The sequence below is a fragment of the Phyllostomus discolor genome, chromosome 12, assembly GCF_004126475.2.
Source record: "Phyllostomus discolor isolate MPI-MPIP mPhyDis1 chromosome 12, mPhyDis1.pri.v3, whole genome shotgun sequence".
Taxonomy (NCBI): domain Eukaryota; kingdom Metazoa; phylum Chordata; class Mammalia; order Chiroptera; family Phyllostomidae; genus Phyllostomus; species Phyllostomus discolor.
Window position 1 is genome coordinate 45,474,006 of NC_040914.2, and position 7,427 is coordinate 45,481,432.

Here is a 7,427-nt window from a genome sequence, read left to right on the forward strand (position 1 = left end):
CAGTGCCTAAAAAATGGAAGGTGCTTGGGTAAATATTTGTGGCATTTAACCCACCTTTCTAAAACACCAATGAGCCCTGAGCAGGCAGTCAATCTCTCTCTCTCTCTCTCTCTCTCTCTCTCTCTCCTTCCTCTTTCTCTAAAAAGCAATAATAAAAGAAGTCCACGGGTGAGGATCAAATGCCCGTGAGTTAAGGCTGCTGAAAGCCCCAGTGCCCCACACTGTCCTCCCCTAGGGCCCTGCGTTTGTTCCCTGTGCTGCCATCACGAAACGCCACCAGCTTGATGGCTTCAGACAACACGTTCATTCCCTCCCGGTTCTGGAGCTCAGAAGTGGGCTTCAAGGGGCTAACGTCAGGGTGTTGGCGGGACTGCGTGCCTCCTACAGGCTGGAGAGAAAGATTGCATTTCTTCCCTTTTTCCAGCTTCTAGAAGCTTCCGGCCTTTGCAGGCTCCTGGCCTCTTTATCTTCAAAGCCAGCAGCACAATATCGTCAGATCTCCCTGGGGTTGTGTCCGTCATGACATCTTCATGCACTCTGATCCGCCTGCGTCCCTCACATGGGGAAGGGTCCCCGAGATTACATTGGAGAAACTGGATGATGTAGGATAGGCAACCCACCTCAAAGCCCTTAACTTGATCACATGTAGAGTCCTTTCTGAGGGCAAGTTAACGCTCCCAGGTTCGTGGGGGTAGGCGCGGACATCCTCGGGTCCATGTCCACATGGTCGGTGCACAGGTGAGGCATCGGAGGGTCTGAGGGTGTGACCCACGAAGGCTGCAGTCCTGCTGGCTGTCAGTCAGGTGCTCTGCCCTCACCCGGCCCACTCCCCAGCTTCAGGCATGGCAACAGCACCCTCCTCCCCCGGAGAGCCCTGGAGAGAGTCCTCCAAACCTCCGTTTTCCTGGTGGTGACCAGCCTCTGTCCCCGTTTAGAGCTTTCTAGGGTCCCAGTGATAAAAATAGCAAGAGTAGCTCTTGTTGAAAGTGTCCAGACAGCTCTAAGTGCTTTCTGTGTATTGAAATCACTGCCACCTTGGGAGGTAGGAATTACTGTCTCACAGATAAGAACATTGAAGCCCTGGGCGGCTGAGTAATGTGTCCAAGGCCACACAGCTTGTAAGCAGCTGTTTGGTCCCAGGTGTCCCTGGAAACAGCCCACAGCGAAGGGTATGCCCTGAGGCTGTGCTGGGAGCCGATCCCAGGGCACAAAAGTGAGGGCGGAAAGGAAGTGAGGCCACAGGGAGGAGAGCAAGTACAAGGCAGCGAGAGTGTTTCTGCCCACTGTTTCACAAGAAAACCCAGGTCTTTGCTCCGCCGCCACATGGGACATCCAGACAGGCCAGTGCTCTGCACTTTGGACGGGTCTTCTGGGGGAGGGACCCAGTGGAGAGTGAGGACAAGGAGGTGGCAGACTCGGATCCTTCCGGTCCGCACCCCTCACCCTCCTGTGCTGAGTTGTTCATCTCATCTTGGGTCACAGGAGTTACTTTGCTGTCCTCTTTGCTAAGCTGGTTTCAGTTAGGGGTTTCTGCCCCTTACAACCAAGACTTCCCATTTTACAGATGAGGAAACTGAGTCGCAGAGAAGTGAGGTGACTTGGCCTGGGTCACATAGCTAATTCAAGAGCCATTGTGGTCCCAGCTGGTGTGGCTCGGTGGATTGAGTGTTGACTGGCACCCTAACTGCAAGGTCTCTGGTTGGGGGTGTGTGAGAGGCAACCAATCGATGTATCTCTCCCACATTGATGTTTCTCTTCTTTTCTTGCCCTCTCTATAAAAGCAAATAAATAAAATCTTTAAAAAAAAAGAAGAAGAGGAACCATCGAGCCCCACCTTTGCCCTGGGCCATCTAGATCCACGGCTCCCCCGGCCCAGGCCGGGGACGAAGGTGCCTCCTCAGCAGAGGGCGCTGCCTCCCTCTTCTCTGTCCCAACTTCCTCCCCGAAAGGGCCACTCCCAGCTGTCCCTGCTCGTCGGAATCCTGTCTGTGCCTACTTTCTTTTTTTTAATTTTTCAGTATAGTTTATCGATTATGCTATTACAGTTGTCCCATTTTTCCTCCTTCACTCCCCTCCACCCTGCACACCCTCTCCCACCCACATTCCCCCCTTTAGTTCATGTCCATATGCCATACTTATAAGTTCTTTAGCTTCTACATTTCCCGTACTATTCTTGCCCTCCCCCTGTCTATTTTCTACCTACCATCTATGCTACTTATTCTCTGTACCTTTTCCCCCTCTCTCCTCCTCCCACTCCCCTGCTGCTAACCCTCCATGTGATCTCCATTTCTGTGGTTCTGCTCCTGTTCTAGTTGCTTGCTTAGTTTGCTTTTCTTTTTGTTTTATGTGTGGTTGTTAATAATTGTGAGTTTGCTGTCATTTTACTGTACATGTTTTTTACCTTCTTTTTCTTAGATAAGTCCCTCTAACATTTCATATAATAAGGGCTTGGTGGTCATGAACGCCTTTAACTTGACCTTATCTGAGAAGCACTTTATCTGCCCTTCCATTCTAAATGATAGCTTTTCTAAATAATACTTCTTTCCAGCCCTTTCTTGCCTGTAAGGTCTCTGTTGAGAAATCAGCTGACAGTCTGATGGGAACTTCTTTGTAGGTGACTGTCCCCTTATCTCTTGCTGCTTCTAGGATTCTCTCCTTTATTTTAATCTTGGCTAATGTAATGATGATGTGCCTTGGTGTGTTCCTCCTTGGGTCTAGCTTCTTTGGGACTCTCAGCTTCCTGGACTTCCTGGAAGTCTATTTCCTTTGCCAGATTGGGGAAGTTCTCCTTTATTATTTGTTCAAATACCTTTTCCACTTGTTGCTCTTCCTCTTCCCCTTCTGGTACCCCTATAATTTGGATGCTGGGACATTTAAAGATGTCCTGGAGGTTCCTAAGCCTCTCCTCATTTTTTTTGAATTCTTGTTGCTTCAATCTTCTCTGTTTGGTTGTTTCTTTCTTCCTTCTGGTCCACTCCATTGATTTGAGTCCCAGTTTCCTTCCCATCACTATTGGTTCCCTGTACATTTTCCTTTATTTCACCTAGCATAGCCTTCATTTGTCATCTAATTTGTGACCAAATTCAACCAATTCCGGGAGCATCCTGATCACCAGTGCTTTGAACTGTGCATCTGATAGGTTGGCTATCTCTTCGTCACTTAATTGTGTTATTTCTTGGGCTTTGATCTGTTCTTTTGTTTGGGCCATTTTTTTTTTGTCTTGACGTACCTGTTACGTAGTAAGGGGAGGAGCCTTAAGTGTTCACCAGGGCGGGCAACGCAGTTGCTGGGTTGTGACGCAGTATGTGGGGGTGGGGTCCGAGAGAGAACAATGGCGCTTGCTCCACTCTCTGCCAGGTTTCAGTCCCTTCTTCTGCTTCCCCCAAGCAAACTGGGCCCTTCTGGTGCTGATTCCCGGGTGGGTGGGTTTGTGTACGTTCTAGGACCCAGTGGGTCTCTCCCACGCACTCGCCTGTGAGGCTGGGAGTCTCTCCCGGAACCTTAATCCGCACAGGTGTTTTCCATCAGTGTTTTAAGTCTTTATTTTCCTGCTCTGGGACCTTGGGTTGTTTGGTCTGTCTCGCTCTCCAGTTTTGCCAGGTTTATCTGCGCATGAATGTGGGACCCCCAGTATGCCAGCAACCTTGTACGCCAAGCCCCCTCCACAATCCTCCTCCTTGCTGAGTCTACCTCACCCAGACCAGTAGGAGGGGTGGAGTCAGGCGCCCGGGGTCTGCCAGCCGACACTTTGCCGAGAGTCCTCTGCACCTGGCCACCCGACTCCGCCCCTCCTACTGGCCTGGATGAATGTTACTTCTTTAACTCCTTGGTTGTCAGACTTCCATACAGTTCAGTTGTCTGTCAGTACTGGTTCTTCTTTTGTTTCTAAATTGTTATTGTCCTTATTTTGTTTGTGAGAGGAGGCACAGTGTGTCTACCTACGCCTCCATCTTAGCTGGAAGTCCCTGTGCCCACTTTCTTCTGCCCTGCTTGCGGGAGAGCTGTCCTGGTGACCTAAACCTCTGAGAATCTGAGTCCCAGGGAGAGGGGTTTGAGCCTCAAAACTCCCTGGGTTCTCTGTGGAGCTGGAGGAAACTCAGCTCTGACTCTGGGACCCAACTCCCCCCTGCCCATTCAGTGCAGAAAGGGATGCACAGGGCTGCAGCGCACCCAGGTGCACCGGGGACCAGGTGCGGGGACCACAGCCGTGGCCTGGAGGCGTCCCGGCATCCCGGCACCCCGGCACCCGTCCTGGGGTCCGGGCAGCGGCAGCAGAGGCAGGTGGCGATTGCCAGGTCCCTGAAAATGTTCTTTGGAAACCTGAGCTGGTGGGAGGTCCTGCAGCCACCAGGGGCCAGCAGAGGCTCGCAGTCGTGCCTTCTCGCCGGCCCTGGACCGGGAGGCCTCCAACCAGAGCCCCAGGCTGCATTTCAAAACTTAAAAAAAAATAAAAATTATGTCCTACCTATGTATACACACGGTGACAGAAGAGGAGGCCAGAGGTTGATGTTCAAAGTTCACAGCAGTCCTCCTCCGGCCCAGCCCCCAAACACCGTTCTCCTTCTGTCACTGCCTCCATTCCGAACACCTCTGTCCTGAGGGCCTCGCGGTTGTAGAGCAGACGCCTGCCTCTAGACCTCAGCCGACCAGCCGGACAGGATCCCTGTGTGCGGCGATTCAGGTCGCCTGCCTTAACCCCCTCCCCATCACGGCTCCTGACCTTGAACGGGGCCGTCGCTCCCCTTTCCTCTCCCCCAACGGACGCCCACGGCAATCGCGCGGCCCTCAGCGAGGGTGTGAGCGACCCGGTTCCCTCCCGTCCTCCGCCAGCCCTTCCTGAACTTCCTCTTGTGACCAGGGGTGACATTTGCATCCTTTCATGAAAACAAACATGAACGTTCCCAGCTTTTTCTGTAACAGATTCCAGAAGTGTCCTACGATGAAATGTTAGCGGTGGTACATGGACATTTGAAAAAACAGCTTCACATTCATTTTAACAAACCTTAGGAAATGCCTTTGAGCATAGGAGGCAGGCGGTGGTCGGGAAGGAGGACACTCCGGAGGGGCCCCAGGGCTGAGATAAGGGACGTCCGTACAGGACAGAGCCCCTGCTCTAGGACCTGGGGTTCCCGGTTTCTGGAAAGGCGCTGAGTCATGGTGAATGGTGACTGCACCTGCACAGATGGGGCGCGACCCCTGCTTCATTACAGCAGCACTGTCATAAATCAGCACCGTGCGACCCCCTTCTCCGGTGGCCAAGCACGGAAAATCACGGGACACCGCATGCGCAGTAGCTTTAAAGTAATGCAACTACTTGTACATGCGCAGTAAAAGCCACCAAAACTGGCCAGGAAATGTCCACCCTATACGAACAGGAACCCTCCAGCCCAGGAGGTCATTCTCTGCTCAGAGCTGGCCCACGTCCATGTCCTGTGGAGTGCACTGTTGCTTAATACATCTCCCCCCCGCCCCCGACCTCTCTCTGTGCTGTAAACTCTCTGTGTGTTCAGTTCAGTTCTTTGTGATCCCTAGGAACCTGGTTACCTGTGCCGACCTGTGACACGTGCGTGTGTGTGTGTGTGTATATTATGAGCCCTCCACTTTGTGGTTTCACGATCTAGTTGCTTAGGATGAAGGTAGAGTCGACTTTTGCCTTATGAAGTGAATCGAGGTGAAGAACAGGTTTAAATGATGTACGGTCCCAGAGGCAGGCATGGCGAAAGTTGTGAAAGGGGGTTCAGAGGTGGATCGGAAAACGGGTGTCGATTGTCAGAGGGAAAGCGTGGGGGGGGGGGGCGGGCAGGGCCGTGGCTGGGGCGGCTGCGTGGCCGGCTGTGGTGCTTTCCCTCCCAGTGGGCCGGGCCCAGAGACCGCTGTTGACAGTCACGCCGCCTTCCTGCTTGTCCCGTGATTTCTTTTGGCAAGTTGTTTTCCTTGGTGTTCCTCATCACCCTTCTTTCCATCGTTGTTGTCAACCAGACCGCGTATCTTCAGGTTGAGTTGCCGTCTCCATGGAACATCGCCTGTTCCATGGAGTCCCCTTTTTGCCCGGGGGGCTCCCAGGAACCGCTCAGAAAAGGAGCTGCCACAGAGCTCGGTGTGCAGCCTCGGCCGCACTCGTCGGCCACAGGCCGTCCCCCTGAGAAAGGCTTACCGAGTGTCTGCTCTGCACCAGGCAGAGAAGGTCAGAGGAGGAACTGAAGGGACAGACAGACACCCCTGCCTCCCGGGAGTCTGCACTCCGGGCGACAGACAGGTGGTGAGGCACACAGCGCTGGGAGGGAGATGGCGGTGAGGGCGTGGTGCCGGATTGGACGGAGGGTCAGGGAAGGCCTCTCTGACACGGTGGCATTGGGTAACGACAGGGAGGTGAAGGAGAGTCAGCCGGTAGGGGGCATCACCCGTCCAGGCCAAGGGACTGTCCATACTGAGGCCCTGAGCAGAGGGGTGGGATGCAGGCCAGGGTGGCTGGGTGAGGTCACGGCGACTGCAGTCCTGCAGGGGCCTTCCTGCGGCAGGGGCCGGCAAAGTGCACCGTGCTCAGGGCGGCAGCTTGCGCCCCAGCTGATGAAGGGCTCTGCCCTCAGCTCACGCTGTTTTCTGAGTCCCTTTCAGCCCTTCCCGTCCTGTTTCAAGGACTCCTCACTCCTCCCCGCCCCACACGCCCTCCTTCTTCTCACTTCTCACCTACTTTCGATCTCCTATCTTATCTCCAGGGGTGGAAAAACTGGCTCCGTGTGCGCCCTGCGCCCTCCCGTTTCAGGCCAGCAGCTTCTGGAATCTTTGTTCCTGGAGTCTTTGTTCCTGCTCTCATGTGGACCCACGGGGAACTTGGCCTGCACTGGGCACCAGCGGAGGGTAGGGAGCAGGCAAGTGTGCAGAAACCAGGGTACCCCTCAGCACCTAGTGGTGCCACGAGGAAGTCCTGCCGACCCAACTCTGTGCTGGTTGCCTCCCAGCATTCTTAGCTCACTCCTCACCGACACCTCCAAGACCCACCCTTGGGTGGCAAAGCTCAGGTGCAGAGGGTGGAGTCCCTTGCCCAAAGTCACTCAGCAAATAATCAGAAGAGGCAAGAGTTGAACCAGGCCTGTGTGTGTGGTGCCAGAGGCTGGGGGTTCCCACCTCCTGTGGTTCCTCCCTGGTGTGTGCAGGCGTCCTCGAGGGTCTGCGGAAAGCCAGGAGCCCTCCCCTAGAAAATACAGACAGACGGACATGTAGGCACGTGCACATACCCTGCACATAGCAACACACATGTACACTTGTCACACACAGAGACACACAACATGGACATGCGTGTGCATGCACACACACCACACACACACACACACACACACACACACATGCATACACACCACACGTTGCCAGTGCCTCAGGCCTGCTGAGGCTCCAGGGAAGGACACTTGTGTCATCCTGTGTCATCCCTG